The following is a 17,593-nucleotide window of genomic DNA, read 5'->3' on the forward strand; positions in this document are numbered from 1 at the left end:
AGCTCAAATAGGAAAACACTTTAACTGCTGGTGCAACCTGTGTTGAATAAATGCTATCTTTAGCCAAAAATGTCCTCCCTGTCATTGTCCACCCTGTTACAAGTCTTTCTTTGACAGAGTGGACATATGCATTGCTATTGACACTTTATTTATTGATTAAATATTTTATTCATTCTTTCATTAATTTTCTTGCCGGCTTAGTCCCTTTATTAACCTGGGGTCGCCACAGCGGAATGAACCGCCAACTTATGCAGCGGATGCCCTTCCAGCCGCAACCCATCTCTAGGAAACATCCACACACACGCTCATATACTATGGACAACTTAGTCTACCCAGTTCACCTGTAACACATGTCTTTGGACTGTGGGGAAAACCGGAGCACCCGGAGGAAACCCACGCTAACGCAGAAAAAACATGCAAACTCCACACAGAAACGCCAACTGAGCCGAGGTTTGAACCAGCGACCTTCTTGCTGTGAGGCGACAGCACTACCTACTGCGCCATTTCATCGCCTAAATATTTTATTGTTAATTAATATTTTTATGTTACAACACTTATACACACATACTGCACCAGATGCAACACATGAGTGGACAATACAAACCTTTTGGCTATATCTGTCTCAGTCTTTATAAAGGATATCCTTTCAAAGTTCATATAATAGAGCTCATTGACTGTTTGAAATAAAAATACAGCCCATTGTATTTGTAAATTTATGATAACATCTGTAATCTAATTGTTTATCTTATGCTGAAAACAACAACAACAACAGTATTAAGGTGTTTAATTTGAGTTGCTTCCAGCATTCCCTTCACTCCTCCAATACAGTTTTTAATGCAAAGATTTACATTCATTAACAAATTTAGTTTAATTTGAAGGACAATAATTGTTTATTTTCCCATTAATTTGCATATGGGAAATTATAACAGAAGAGGCAGCATGGTTGCTCAGTGGTTTGCAGTAGCTAGTGAAAAAAGAACTTGAATTCTTAAACTTTTACAACCCTTTTATATTAACCTTTTAATATTTCTTATTGTACCTGTTGTTTTCAAATGTTTCTCCATATTTAGTTCACTAAATAAAGCCACCCTGTCATCTTTTTTTTTTTTTTTAAATGAAAAACTTTAATGAAAATAAACTATTTATTATCTCAGCAAAACATATTGTGTGATTTCCTAATGTGTGATTTTTCTAAGGGCCAGCTAATGTTGTTTGAAAGTTTGACAAAATATTTTAGATCATGGGTTTAATTTTGAAAAGAACATGCAATGATTGCATATTTTATTTGGAAATTAATGTTGTCCATTATTTTATCAACATACATAGACTTTTTCCATAATATATAAAGTTGGTTTGGTAAAGGGACGCATTACCTTTCTGAAAATAAACATTTTATATTCACATTGAAATAAAAAAATATACTTAAACTACTTTGAATATCTCCATGACAGGGTTGACACAATTCGATGTTTGTTTACTGTTTTTCTGCTTGCAGATTATTTGTGAAAAGTGCAGAAGCTTGACCAACATTAATGTCTTACAGCCTAATTAATACAACAACTATGTGGTTAAAAAAAAAAAAAAAAAAAATCTTTAATTTTTTTTTTCTTTTGAGGTCTCAAAGGCACTTTATAGTGATAATGATTGAAATGAATGTCTTCTATATATTAATCTTTCTCTACTTGTGGAAAAGCTTTGGTTCCTCATCTGACTTTCTCATCAACACGTATAATGTTGATACTTCAAAATGCTGATTTATTAACATTAATGAAATATGGTGTTTTATTGTACATTTAGAAATGACTCTATTGTATTTATAAGGCCAGGACACACCAAGCTGACTCTGAACAAATAGCGCTGACAAAAACCCAGGATCTGTCACAAGATATACATTTTGTTGTGAGATATATTGAATCAAAATGTATTGGATAAATTATGTTATTGTAATTTTAAGACCTTTTTATGCTGCTCACAATACAATGCATGACAGTATAGTAGCATAATCATGCAGAACACTCTTTTAAAGAACACAGAATATATTATTATTATTAAAGCAATTTTTAGTCATTTTAACTTGATAATTAGATATTGCAATCGTAATGTGAAGAAGTGTACTCTAAACAAATAAATAAGAATTAAGAAATATTGATGAAATGGGTAACAAGAACTATCATTCTTGTGAACAAAACAGTCAGTTTAGATTGGTAAAGTGTCACACATAAGTACAGTAACATCAACCGGCCATGCCTCATACCAGATGAAAAAGTGCTAAAGTAGGCCTAATTTTAGGCTAAATATTACAGTGTTTTTAACCATGCTCTAGCAATTTGTGGTACATATATTTGCAACTCTTTGTTAATTAATGCACCAGCATACTGCAGTTTTACGATAGTTTAAATTAATTAATATGACTGTGTCCTTATAGTTTTTTTCTACAATAAACTGTGTACTATTTGCTAGTTATATAATATCTAGTTCAGTATTGAGTCAATTTACATTGTTATATTACAAATGTGGCACGTTGGCTCAATGATTAGCACTGTCGCCTCACAGCAAGAAGGTCGCTGCTTCAAGTCCCAGCTGGGCCAGTTGGCATTTCTGTGTGGAATTTGCATGTTCTCCCTGTGTTGGTGTGGGTTTCCTCCGGGTGCTCCGGTTTACCCCACAGTTCAAAGAAAAGCATTATAAGTGAATTGAATAAACCAAATTGGCTGTAGTGCACTGTAAAAAGGCAGGCTTCCACACAATTCATTCATGTTGTCCCAACACAAACTCATTTGTACCAGGCTGTAAACACCTTTTTTTTCGGCGGTAAAGTTGGTCATTTGAACAGTGGAGTCAATAGGAATTTTCAGTTTCAGTTACTTCCATATTTACTTCACGAGAGAAAGCGGGAGGTTGCCGCTTGTTTTTTCCACATTGGACAATAGTAAGATATAAAAAAAAGTGTACATTTTGTTTTAAGAAACATTTGAGGTGTTTTGGAACAGTAATCATGTCTGTAATAAAAATAAATCGCTGACAGATTTCTGAGCTAGAAACGGCATATGGATAGCTTTTAATTTCTTTGGATATTCAGTAAGCCTCTGCACTGTTCAGGTCCATGCCTGGATGTTGGTGCATAAGCAATTTTGTTTTTTAAATGTTTGCTGAATCGTGGGCTGACCAGTAGCTTTTATTTTTTATTTTTTTTATTTTTTATTTTTTTTGCTGCTCCAGATACTTTTGCTCTAAAACACGTAAATAAGAAAAAGGCACAAACAACGTAGGAATGGTTTTAAAAAAATTTCAGCAGATTTAAAATTTCAGTGAATTTTCCAAACAGCTATAAACCTTAAAACCAGTTATCGTCCCATGGCTAGTTCACACTACCTAACAAATATGCTTTTTTACTCTGACTGGATATTAATAGCACATGTACACAGGATCAAAAATAGACAATAATTTGGTCCTGAAACCCCAATAGGAAAGAAGAGACAAATACCTAATTACTATTGAAAGAGCTTTGTTTTGCCTTAAGGTGACCTTACTGTCAATAGCCACCATAGAGTCTATCCTCTAGTGTACATTCAGTACACTTGAGAGCTACATCTTTGTATGTAATGCAAAGTTCAACTAAACTGACCCCCCCTATCGATTGCGCTTTATTGATTTGCTTTTTTGTGTGCCCTTATTTAACCTAAACACAATTCATCAAACTGGCCACTAAAGTACTTCTGTGGCGCACATTTACCCCCTTTCTGGTCTCAAAGCTTCTCCATTTTTAAAGGGATTGTTACACTTACAGTATGAATAGACCCAAATCAAATAAATAACTAACTGCATATGCTGGAAAAAAAAAATATTTGCTGCCTTACATTTTAATATAAATACAACATTTAAGTCAACATTAATTACCTTAAACTCACTTGTAAAATTAAGGTACATATTATTGAACTTAAAAATTTAAGTTTAAACAGGATTAGCATATTTTAGTAAGTTAAATTAATAAATAATCTGATGTTTTAATGACTTATTGATCTTTTTTTTTATATGTGTATATTATTACCATTTGCTATTTGTGACTAAAATTGTTAACCTAATTTTGTTTGGTAATTTTAGTTATTTTACAAACTGCTCAGAAATATTTTTGGAACAATAGTGACAATGCCAATGTCATTTAACCCTAACACTCATTTAATAGACATGTAGCAATGCCACATTCAACCACTAGAACGCAGTGTGGTACCACTCAAAACACGAGCCTTCTTTCAGCCTCAAAAAACAAACAGATGTTAGCATGTGTGTCGGCAATTTGTTAATAATTTATGAGGAATTAATTAGCATTCCTCTAATTACCTCATGAATATTCCACCCAGCCGATCACAGTGTTGAGGAGGTCTAAATAGGATTAGCAGTGGCACAAGATCAGGAGACGTCTTTTCTGCAGAGTCCTGGATGCTCGAGTCCAGTCAGCGCTTTGATGCTCAGCTGCATTAGTATGTGAAACGCAGACCAGGTAAACTGGTTCTGCACCAGCTGAATCGAGCACCGGGTCTCTCGAGGACTAGTGAACAACAGCAGAATCAATGACAACAGGAAATTGCTGATGGGAGACTTTGGCCAGACCTCACCCGCGAGGGCCAGATTAAATGAGGGGCCTATAATTATCTAACCCGGAGATTAGTGTGAGGGATCGTAAAGCACTGCCAGTAAATAAACGCTGCACATCAACTGGATTGTATGTGTGTGTAGAAAAAATTATTATTACTTTATCAGTAAGAAATAAAGCTTTGTTCCCTATATATTATTGCAATTCTCAATAAAAATGTCAAATATATGACAGTTGTTTAGATTGTAAATCTCTCCTGAACAACTGATGGCATATCTAAGTGCAACCCCAAAATACAAAATGTCATTATCTTTTAAGCACTTTACCCATTTCTCAAGAAGAAAATTTTTTTTTAGCCATTTAAACATATTATGTTTATATTTATTAAATTATCTGAGTGTATTTTTATAGTTTTATTTTGTATACCATTTAGTTATAGTTATGTATATATTTTTAAAAGTTATTTATTCCATGTTCTGTTAAAATCCTTCTGATGGCTAAAATGTGCAGTGAAACAGTTTAATGTACAGGTAGTTTCAGTCGATTTTGATCACGGTTTGAAATAGGCGAGGCAAGTTTATTTATATAGCACATTTCATTCACAGTGGCAATTCAAAGTGCTTTACATAAAGAAGAATAAAAAATACAAGTATAAGAAAAAAAAACAGAAGATTAAAATGATTAAAAACAGATGAAAATGTGTTCAAACAGAATCTGTTGGTCGTAGCACAGTGCTCATTCAGTAAAGGCACAACTAAACAGATGCGTTTTCAGTCTTGATTTGAATGTGCCTAATGTTGGAGCACATCTGATCATTTCTGGAAGCTGATTCCATTAGTGAGGGGAGTAGTAGCTAAAAGCCAATTCACCCTGCTTTGACTGAACTCCTGGAATTTCTAGTTTATGTGATCCTAATGATCTGGGGGATCTGTTAGGTTTGTGTTCAGTGAGCATATTTGTAGTGTATTGAGGTCCTAGACCACTTAGTGATTTATAGACAAGTAGTAATATTTTAAAATCTATTCTGAATGTAACTGGGAGCTAGAGTAAAGACCTGAGGACAGGTGTGATGTGCTCTGATTTTCTGCTTCTGGTCAGAATCCTGGCTGCAGCGTTCTGGATGAGCTGCAACTGTCAGACTGTCTATTTGGGAAGGCCACTGAGGAAGCCATTACAGTAATCCAACCTGCTGCTGATAAAAGCATGAACAAGTTTCTCTAATTCCTTACTGGAAACAAAGCATTTTATTCCTGCAATGTTTTTGAGATAATAGTATGCTGATTTACTAACTGCTTCGACATATCTACATACAAAATCGATTGATAGAAACGCAGAAGCTCTGCATCAATTTCAAAAACGAGCATAAAAAATGCATGGGTAGAATACGGAGTAGGATAAACTTTGTATTAAATAAGATGCTCATAAACTACAATGGAAACACTTTTACTGAACATATTCCAGTGTGCACATTAAAGTAATGGGATTTTGTTATAAGAGATCATATGATAATAAAAATGTGTGCGAATGGACAAACCAGCAGGCTGAGCATATTGAAAAACATCTAAAATGTTGTTTTGGTCTTTCTTAAATGCCTTCACTGATTCAGTATTAGTGTTATTGTATTAATAATTAACTCCAGAACTTTTAAGAGCTTCTGTGATCCGCATCTCATGCCTTCAAATGCACCACGCATTTATTGCGTGTCGGCATTTGTGGTTTTAGGCGCAAGTAATTTATTAAATAGGACAAAGGTTTATGCAGCTTCTCCTAACGCAGCAAATTCCATTTTTACTCTTGATTTTTGGCACCAGTTAATCAGAAAGTGACGATTTTGGATGGAAATTATGCTTTATTCACACATCTTTTATGCGATATTCCAGTTTTGTCCATAGATTGAATTAGCATCTTTGGATGGAACCATAGCTATTTACAGTACATGCGCACACACAATCTATCTGTGTACACATTCTCTCTCTTTCTACCTATGACTGCTTATTCAAAGGGGGGACTAAAAAATCTAAGTTGTCATAAGTTCGATTGAATATTGCAATGCAAAGAGCAAAACTAGTTTTAACTTGTATGTAACTTGGCAAATGATCACAGACTAAGCAAAATAATCAATGGATAAATACACTTCACCTCAGGTAGTTCTTTTCTATCATTTTGTACATTTGAAATAGTTTTACACATAAATCAATTGATTATCCCCTATTTGCACAGCCCTCTGGAATACTTGATTCTGTTAGGTTTAATTAAAACATTCATAGGTATGTTATTTCCTGATAACAACTAATTAAACTAATATCGCAGGCTTATCCAGGTAGTACAGGTCATTTTGACTGTTGTAAATAATTTAGACTAATTTGTCACACCAATGTTTTTGACTATTTGGCACCATCTTGTAACTATAATTATTAGTAGGTTAGTGTAGGCTGCATATGCCACTGTTCAAGATATTTTTTATTCCTGCAAGCTTTTTTTACATTAACTAATAAGATATTGCATCTCAATTTAATGTTTTATGTCTACACTGAAAAAAAAGATGTCTGCAAAAGTGTTGCAAACAATGTATGTGTTTAATTTAAACAAATTAAATTGAGTAATGTTTAACTTAATTTGTTTGTTTAAATCCAGCACAACATTACAAATTTTTTACCACATAAAAATTAAAAATAATTAAGAAATTATCTTTGAATCATTTCATTTTCAGTGTATTTACTTAGTTCTATGTCATGTAAATATGCAATAAACAGGGTAATGTACATCCAGCCAATTTGTTTTTACAGAGTAAAGTCTTTATTATACAACAGCTGTTGATAAACAACTGCCGTAACTATCACTTATGTCTTTTTGTTTTGCAAACTACTGCTCTCATTTAGAATGCAAAATGACAATTGTTGATGTTTATTAATATTTAGACAACAAAATGACACAGTCTATGAAAGAGTTAAGAAATGAGTACTTGCTGGAATAATGTTTTTTTTTTTCACAGTCATTTACTGTTATTGTTTGATTATATATATATATATATATATATATATATATATATATATATATATATATATATATATATATATATATATATATATATATATATATATATATATATATATATATTCTCAATTTCTTACTCAGAAAAAAGAGACACTTGTTAATGCAGAATAAGACTAGCAGATTTAAGTGGAACAAGCTTTATTCTGCTGAAACAATCATCTGTGATGTATTTTATCCTGCTTATTACAAAGCTTCTTGCTACAAAACATGACAATTAGGCACAAAACATGGTTCTGAGGCATACTGGTGTGTTTATTCATTAAATAAAAGCAAAGATGACAGTATTGAAAACCACAGAATTGATCTGAATGGAGCATTCACAAGGCTGCACATAACTCAGTCACAAGATGGCACTAAACAGTCAATAGCACAAAGATGACATAAATGAAAGTGGTTGAATGGAAAATAGACTACCCTTGGTATTGTTTATTAACAAGGTGACTCTGTGTTATTCATCGGTTGTTATCTGGGAATAAAATAAAAATGTTGCAACTAACCAGTCAGAATTTAATATTTCAGACAGATGTGTAATGGCTCAAAGTAAAGCAGATGGAAAATTAAAAGGAAAATTAAAACAAGAAAAAAAAAAAAAAAACTAATTTATTTAGAACCCATTTGAACCCTGGCGTGTGTTGTATATTAGATAATCTCCAACATGGGAAACAATCCACTGTTGCTCACTGTTATTGTTCTTTTTTTTTTTCTTATCCGTAGTTATCTCTGACAATCTGGTACCTTGTTGATGTTCTTGAACTCTCGCTGCTCTGTTTTCCTCCGTTAATGTATCCAGCTTTCACACTCGCACTCATACAACGGTTGGGATTAAGGGATTGTTGACAACAAACAAACAGATTACTCGGTTTAATGTTTGTACATGGACAGTCTTTTCACAGTGGTATAAGCATCATCCTTAATGAAAATACCATCTGTTTTGTTCAGGTTTGAGTCTGTGTATTTATGGGTGGGTGTTTGTGTGTGTGTGTGTGTGTGTGTGTGTGTGTGTGTGTGTGTGTGTGTGTGTGTGTGTGTGTGTGTGTGTGCACGTAAGAATAATCTATATTTGAACCTTTTGGGGGAACTGCATGTAGTCTTGATCAATAATAGTCGATGAGAAAATTGGTAATGATGACATGCCCACTTTTACAGCATTTCAATTATAGACAGCAAAGCCAGTTAAAATAAAGAGTGTCAGATCTTTAAGTTTACGACATCATTTTAAAGCCTTATAGTTTTTTGAAGATTTGATTCTTTAACATTTACTTTTAATTTATAAAATAGAAGCTTTCTTAATTCTCTTCTAAAAAAAAAAAAAAAAAAGTGAAATAACAGAATATACACATGGCTGCTGGGTTCTTGCTGGTCAAGGGTTGGTTCTTTTTGGTTTTTTGCTGGTCATGTGCTGGTCAGGACTGACTTATACCAGCACATGACCAGCAAAGAACCAACAAAGCACTCGCTTAAATCCGCTCAAGACCAACAAGAACCAGCTTAAACCAGCAGCCATGTGTCAAAACCTACATTATGTCACGGTCACCAGCAATCTAACATTCGCTGGAGAACTACAATTTTCCGCTGAACCGAACTACAACTCCCAGAAGTCATCTGGACACTGACGCACAAATGCAGAAGTTCATCACTGAATGTTTACATGGACTATATATATCTTCCAGTTTTAAACACTCTTTACTGAGTTTTGTTCACTTTTAACCATAGACTATAAAAGATATGGACGTAGTATCTGTGACATCACCCATTGTTTTCTGAAGAGCGCAAATTAAGCTACAAGTAGAAGTGGCCAACCATTGCCATTTTGTTCACGCATCATCAGAACATTATAAATGACAAATTATCTTAAATAAAACAAATACACTCATAGATATGGCATATAAGTATGTATGAGTTTTACTCACCTGGAGGGCACTTATATGGTTTGTGAACATAAATGAGTGCACACAGCATGCCATATTACCTAATCCTTGGAGAAAATAATCCCAAACGGCAGTTGACTCAGTAAAGCTACATAAAACAAACAAACAAAAGTAAAATATGATGTATATGCAGAGGTGAGCAGCTAATCAGCTGGAATCAGCTGAGGTGACGTGATTACAACCAGCCAGACATAGCTGTCACTCAAGCGGCCACGCCCTTTATTATGCAGACTTGTTATAACTTAAAGGTGCAGTAGGGGATTGTCTTCAGAATTTTTGTTGTTGTGCTGGTTAAAAGTCTCTTTACATTCCAATAGTAATGATTAAAGTACATTATCTAAATGTCCATCCAATTTAATTATTGTCGAAGTGACAAATATCTCAAACTAATAATAATTTGAAACTGTCTGTCAACAAATTTAAATTTGAATTTCTGTGCAGCCTCTAAGCAGACACATACGTCACTCGCGCGCACGTGCAGCGCGCATCTACTGCTAACAGAGACATCATCAGCAAACTCTGCATCTTGATAGTGCATGTCTCCATAGTTTTCTAACCTGTGAATGCCATCAAAGAGCTTTATGACATGATTTAGTGTTATATCTAATCAGTGTGCGTTTGCATGTTCATGACTTAAGGATGCGTGGCTTTGGATGGCAGGGGAGGGTCGTAAAATTTCCAAGCAATTATGCCAATACTAGCATTCTGGCAGATCACCTACTGCACCTTTATTATAAACGAAACGGATGAGTTCAAAAAAAAAAAAATCACCACCCTCACAGTTGTCATATTAGCTATATATTATTTTTTACATTTTAAATTTATCTATTTATTTTTTTAACCAGGCTGTAAACACCTTTTTTTCTGCTGTAAAGTTAGCCATTTTAGCATTTAGGTCAATGTGCTCTGTAATGAATGTTGCCACTTGCTATTAACCTGTAGCATTACAAAGCATTAATCCTGTCTCATCTTTCTGTGTTTTGATCCTTGCCTTGTTTACACATTGGATCTTGGATTGCCTTTATGCTCCTGTTTGCTACCTGCCTGACGATTTCTACTTATAAACTGCATGTGGATTCTCTGGAACTCTGTTGTCCAGTGTTGAGTGTTACACTTAACCAGCATATGCTGTTTTTTTTTTTTTTTTTCCAGCAAGATTCGGTGGTTTAAATTCAATTTAAATACCTCTGAATGGTTTAACAAAGAACCCTTTATTTATTTTGTTGACATTTTCTATTGAAGCTGGAATGCTATACTACTTTATCATAAAATGTGTCACGCTTCTCTGATATTATTATTATTATTATTATTGCCTGATTTGAAACTATTTTACATTAGATTTAGTCATTTCAAAAGTGACTTACAATTGAGGAAGCATTCAGCGATTCAACAAGAAGAGGTTATACGAACAAGAAGTGCTGATTTTAAAAAGGTTTATGCATTCATAATAATGTTAGATGGTTTCTTTGACACATAACACCACAGTTAAAATCTTTTACAGTTAGCCGTTGTTTTACAAGCTGAAATCCTAAAGCTAATAATTTTGACCAGGATGAAAATTGGTTTGTTGAGGGAGATAATCTCTTAGATGACATGCACAAAATAATAATCTTTGACTCACTTTTTGCTGGTCAGACCAGACAACAATCTAATTGCATAAAGATGTTTTGAGGAGGCTTTTGACATGGTCACGCTTTTTTATGCAATTGTCCATGGCAATTGCCTAAAGTCCTTCACTTGAAAACTGCAGCATACAAAGGCTATGCTTTAAAGTCACTGAAAGAAAGCTTTAGTGCTGTTTTTATCTGAAATTTGACAAGAGTAAAGCAATTTTGGGAAAAGAAGTATTTTTTTGAACAAGAGGAACATTTATTCAAGTTTGATAAATTGTCACAGCTCATAATGTTTCCAGAATGCATTCCATGTACAGTGTACATCAATTATTTATTTATTTTTTCTTTCTCAAATGTTCCTAGACCTAGCTGCTACATACCCTGCATTCAATATGAGGTTAGACATGTAAATATAATAATAATAATAATAATAATAATAATAATAATAATAATAATAATAATAATAATAATAATAATTATAATAACATCCCAGTTCATTAGTGACTTCATGCAAGTTAAATGTTCTCAGAAAAAAAAAAAAAAAACTCCTCAAAATTAATATGATTTATAAAGCTGTATACAAAAGCTGTTATTTAATTTTCTAAACACTGTTTATCATATATAGTGACATTCAATAACTAGAATTGATTTAGGAATTGATTCTGGACAAACATAATAAAACCCTGGAAGACTGGAAAAGCAAAGTGAATGTCTTTGATATTTAGATTTCAACAGTAAATAAAATTTTTACTTGAAATAAGGAATTTCAAATGTCATCTGTTTAACCACACATCTGTATATTTACACTTAAGTCAGTGGTCAGATTGTTTTTCTTTGTTTTTAGTTATTTTTTTTCTTTTTCTCTCTTTTTTGTGTGCTTTATATCAGTTCATAAGCTTGAAATAAAAAAAGATGAAGCAAGAAATTATAATTTTGAATTTTATTTAGCTTTTTTATATCAATAACAGGTTTATTAGGTTTAAAACATTGTAAATGCAATGTAATCCAAAAGCAGTCAGAATGTTACTAAAAATGTGTAGATACTAAATGCATTTTATTCACCCTGTAATCTGTAATCAGTAATGGTCTACATTATTTTAAGTAATGTACCTTGAATGTAGCCTCACTAACATGTTTTGTTTATTGATTGATTATATGTTCCTGATTTAAACCATATATTTGGTTATTGATAAGGAAGCAGTGTCAGCCATCTGAATATTAAAGTTGCCGTACCTGTATGTAAGGCCCAATCCCAATTTTACCCCTTGGCCCTTCCCCTTACCCCTCGTTTTACACATTCTCTTGAAAGGGTAGGGGTGTCTAATTCTCTTTTACTTGAAGGTGTAGGGCTAGGGGGACAGGGTTAATAGCCCTTCGAACGAAGATTTTTCAGGACCACACTCGAAACCAAGGGGTAAGAATATTTCCCAGAATACACCAGCCACAACAGCAGATAGTTAGACCCGGAAGAAAGGAGATTCACAATTTTATTTTATAAATTTTTTTTTTTTGTCATTATTACGAATTTTTACAATAAACAAGCACATGTTTTAATACATTCATAACCATGTACGTGTTTTACCAGCATGCTTTTAAAAACAACGCAAAACAAAAAAACGCAAAATTTTGCAATCTATAAACTAAGGGTTTCTTTGTTTTGTTTTTAACCCACTTACTTCCAGTTGAGGCAATTATATTTCAGCATCCCAGGTTTCCTTCATGGAAAACAGTGCATTTCACTCATTAACTCGCTTACTTACAAATATATATTCAAAGGAGTCTTCAAAGCATGCGTTCATGACCAAAATGCAGTAGCACACTCTGAAATGTGATGCAAATTCAGCGTTTCACGTGAATTGGTTATTAATGAGCAAATAATATAAATATTACGAACGTAAACATTAGGTCAGCAGGTTACATTGTAACACCTTGTCCCAACAACATGCTACCTGACAATTTGGCTGTTGGCACTAGACAAAACATGACAGAAATGTAAATACAGTGATTCTGAAGCACAGAATAGTGCACTCACAGCACTCCAATGAATCCACAGCATACAAGGATCTAAACTGGTCACTAATGAAATTCCATTTCAGGTAGCTGTCTGTGAAGGCAGAATGCAGCTGACTAGGCTTCGGAACAAAGCTTATGTTCCAGTGTATGAGTGTGCTTGTCTTTGTATAGCGCCTGTGTATTCCCATGTCTTTGATTGTCTACGCTTCACTTCCTGGACTCCACACACGGCACCACAATTCATTCATTTTCAATGAAAAATGCGTCTATTGTCCAAGCGCATCAATGCAGCCAAGCACAATCTGAAAATAAAGCAATATTCTCTAACTGACTCATCTCTAACAATAGAGCATGTTTTGAGTGGTGCCTGTCGTCCCTTATGGAAGGGATTTTTTTGTATGAATCCTGCAGAGTTAATGATATCTTTACCACCACACAGTGGATCCACAAAGTCTTTGTTTTGTCAGGGGGTGCATGTCTGAGTGGTTGAGAAAACCACTGGTCAACCTCAGATGTAGTGTGTGCACTTCATTCGCGATATGTAAATGTGGGGCTTTTCAATTATGCAAAAGCTCAAACTGTAGACAGATGATGCATCCAGGCCATACTCTCTAAATTCCCTCTCTCACTGTAAGTAAGGGCCTACTCACACTATGCCATCCGTACCGTGCCCAGGCCCGTTTCTCGGATCGTTTGAGAAGTGTGAGTGCGCTGAATCGGGCTCAAGCAAGGTTCACTTGGCCAGCCCTGGCCCGGTTGGAAGAGGTGTGCCTGAGCGCGGTTCACTTGGGCTTTGGCGCGGTACGCTTGTGTGTGAGTGCAAAACGTGCCAAAGCCCGAAACTGAAAGCGAGACGTGACTTTTAAGGGATTGTTTCATATGGATTTATTAATCATTCTTACTGTTCAGTGAATGCAAACTGCCATAGTTTATTAAAGACGCAAACCCCTTACTGCATGACAGCTGTGCACCTTTAGCAAACCTCCTCATTCCTGCAGCACGAGGGCTTTATGATTATGAGCGGCAAAAGTGGTGGATCTGTTCGGTGAAATATCTGACTGCGTGTCACCACATCCCTAAGGACTGTTTGGCGAAATATTTGATTGCATGTCACTGCATAACAAACGACTGAAACAATATAACTAGAGAAATCTCCACTGTGCTGCTGAGTGAGAGCGAGTGGCAGTGCTTCTCACTGAACAGCACAGCATCGATGACGTAAGTGTGCCGAGGCCCGATTATGGTGTGAGTGCGGGCCATCGGGGAAGACGGGAGGGGGGACAAGAGTGCTTTGGCCCGGTTCAAGGCAACTGTACCCAGTGTGAGTATGGCCTTAGTCTCTTTATTAATCAGTGATTGCCACAGCAAAATGAACCGCCAACTTATCCAGTACATGTTTTACGCAGCGGATGTCCTTCCAGCCACAACACAACACTGGGAAAACCCACTCTTGCATACACTCTTGCATTTACTGCCACCCACCATTCGTGGTTTAGCAACCACTAAGCGCAGGGGCTCTGTCAAGCTTTGGAGTGAAAAGAACAAGCCAAAGCGTTGTGCATATGGATTGTAAAAATCTGACACCCAGTAACCTTAAAGTTTGGACAGGGTGGTGGAATTTTTTTCCCTTTTCAACACTTAGAGAAGAAATGCTAGTGTGGATTAGCTCTGTGAGGGGCGCTAAAGGTTAATTTGGTTGTGTTAACTCACACACCTCTTACCCTAAACAGATCTAAACTGTGTTTTTTACAAAAATACAAAGGAGGTTATGTTTCCCAGTTGTCTTTTTTATTTTTTCCGCTCCGTATTATGAGCGCTGCTCCGTTTAAGCCCTCGCCATAGTAGTCATACTAATAGCAATCATATCTGTTTCAAGCGACAAATGTTTGAAATGACATATCAACAGAACTAAACAGAGATGTGATCACAAACTGAGCACTTGCGATCAATATACTTATATAAATGAAAACTAAAAAGATTGTTGTGTGTTTTACCATGTAATACATTTGAATATGCATTGTTTTTCTTTTACCATGAATATGTAGACATTTCAAGACTACTTTAAAGTCTTGGAAAAATCATGGAAAAGTCATGGAATTTTAGTAATACAAATGTGTATGAACCCTGAATACTGCCATAATCAGTCTTTAAGGATGTTATGATCATCTTGAGTTTTCATTTATCTGTTGTCTGTTTAGCTTTGGAATTTCTTCTAAACAACCTTAACATTTCATTTGTGCAGTACAAAAAGCTGCCAAGTGAAGCTAAGAGAAATCATAGTCTTGGAAAAAAATGGAGAGTGTGACGTTTTTGGTCTTTTCTGAAAGTCAGAAGACAAATATGAGACTACTGGGGTCTTGTTCTCAAGAGTATTAGGTCTGCTCTAATTTTCAGTTGAAGAGAGAGAAAAAAAGTCAGTATATCCAATTGTGATTTTTTTTTCCCCCATTCCTACGTCACAGTCCAAAAAATTGAACAAAACTCAAATTCTTCTAACTCTTACCGATTGGTTTGACTAATACAGTCTTCATTTGGGGAAACATGAGTCATGTGAGGTCTCTTTTTTTAAAAAAAAACCAAAAAACAAAGCAATCATTAATTGGAGGATTAGCTCTCATCTCTTCTCTCTGTCTGCCTCTGTTTGCAGGGCTGAATCAGGCCAACTGTGCCTGGGGCCTATCGCTTTGAAAGCTTCTTCCTGCGGCATGCTGGCCTTGTGTCAGAAATTGGCTTTTTGAAAGACATCTGACATCCACTGGAGACTACAGTGCTGTAAAGTGGGAGGAAGGGAGAGAGAGAGAGGGAGAGAGAAGAGATTTGAAGCATAACATGTTCACATCCAGCCCAGCATTTTAGGGCATGAATGACCTTTAGAAAGTGATCTGCTCGATTTCAGTCTGTGATGCTCATTACCGGCTTGCTTGGGCTAATGAACAAGCTCTTTTTTTAAGGTTCTAGAAATAAAGTACAAAAGGTTACCATGCATTATTTTCACCTTTCATGTTTCACCTGAAAATGATGTCGTCATCATCTGCCCACCATCATTTATTATTATTTTTTTTTTAGAAAACCATTCCCAATATTGTTTTGGAAATCTCCCATAAGAGCCAGCACTACTTGTTTCATTGTGCCTGAAATGGTTCATTTAAGAATATAGCTTTTATAATCCTTGCTAGGGCTGGGCCGATAAACAATATTTTTTCGAATCACAATAAAATTTATGTCAATAACAATAATAAGCTCTGAATTTTTTTTTACTCTATATTGATCCAAGAGTCAATCACACAGCAGAAATATGCAACAATGGAAATCTACCAAATGTACCAAATGAAAAATTATCAGCCGAAAATGTTATGCCATTTAATGGACCCTCTAATTTTGTGACTTCAGTCATTGTTGGTGTAAAAAACAACTTGTTTTTTAAAAATATATCGTTATCATTCAATATGGAAAATAGTTATTGAGATTGCATTTTTGCCATATTGCCCAGCCCTAATCCTTGCCTTTCTCAGAGTCCACTCTACTTTGATTGGTCAGAAAGGGCAGTTTATTGTGCGGTTACATTTCATGATGGAGATAAAACAATCATTTCAGTTTCTTTTATTAGCCCCAAAGGCAATTTGGTAGATATGATCAGTGATGATTGTGTCTGCTTTACCATGTTAATTCTAAATCTCATTTTTCGAAGTTCATGCAAATTTTTGGAAATTTAAGTAAATGTGACTTTTTCAGTACAGAAAATGTTATTTTGTTGTTGCCAACATGTTGCAACATTGGAAACATAAAATGAAATTCAAAAAAAAAAAAAAAAAAAGAAGAGAGAATGCATTTAGGCCTGCATTCGAGCTGTGGCTCTAAAAGTCATTTGAGAAATTTTTGTTTTGCTATTCTCTCTTGAATAATTTCTGAGCTTAGTTTTTAACAGCAGATGGCATTGTAGACCAGTGGTCCCCAACCTTTTTTATCACCGCTGACCAGTCAACGCTTGGCAATTTTACCATGGCCCAGGGGGTACTGGTTTATGTAGATTGCTAGGCGACCATCAGTTATTTTCTCAGAGGATGAAAAGCTGACAAAACAATGCTGCAACTCTGATACAAGTTTTATGTATGAAGAAGCTTTAAAAGCACTGAAGTGTTTGAGATGAATAGTCTACAGAAATGTGAACATTCCATACAAAGTATGAAGCTGATCAGTCAGTTCTTGTAACGTGACTCGCGGTGCTCTCACGGTATTCTAAAGATGTTTTCTGTTGTTTCTTAATTCCAAGAACACAGAGAATGAACTTACATTCTCGTGAAGACTGGCCTTGCCAGGTCACCTCAGAAGTATGAACTTAGGAAACCGTTAGAACAGAGAACGCATCCTCTGAGAAATGAGATGCTGCGTATTTC

General features: G+C 35.0%; 1 long non-coding RNA gene across 2 annotated transcripts in view; it reads left to right on the forward strand.

Annotated features, from left to right (window-relative positions):
- Positions 1 to 16,994, forward strand: part of LOC147833611 (uncharacterized) — a 49,357-nt gene extending 32,363 nt beyond the window's left edge. The window contains exon 3 of one of the 2 annotated variants that reach the window (XR_015509122.1): positions 15,847 to 16,994. This is a non-coding gene — a long non-coding RNA (uncharacterized LOC147833611). The remainder of the gene's footprint in view (positions 1 to 15,846) is intronic. The other variant, XR_015509121.1, reaches the window with a different exon arrangement.
- Positions 16,995 to 17,593: the final 599 nt, after the last annotated feature.

The sequence above is a fragment of the Danio rerio genome, chromosome 15 (genome assembly GCF_052040795.2).
Source record: "Danio rerio strain M-AB ecotype USA chromosome 15, GRCz13ab, whole genome shotgun sequence".
NCBI lineage: Eukaryota > Metazoa > Chordata > Actinopteri > Cypriniformes > Danionidae > Danio > Danio rerio.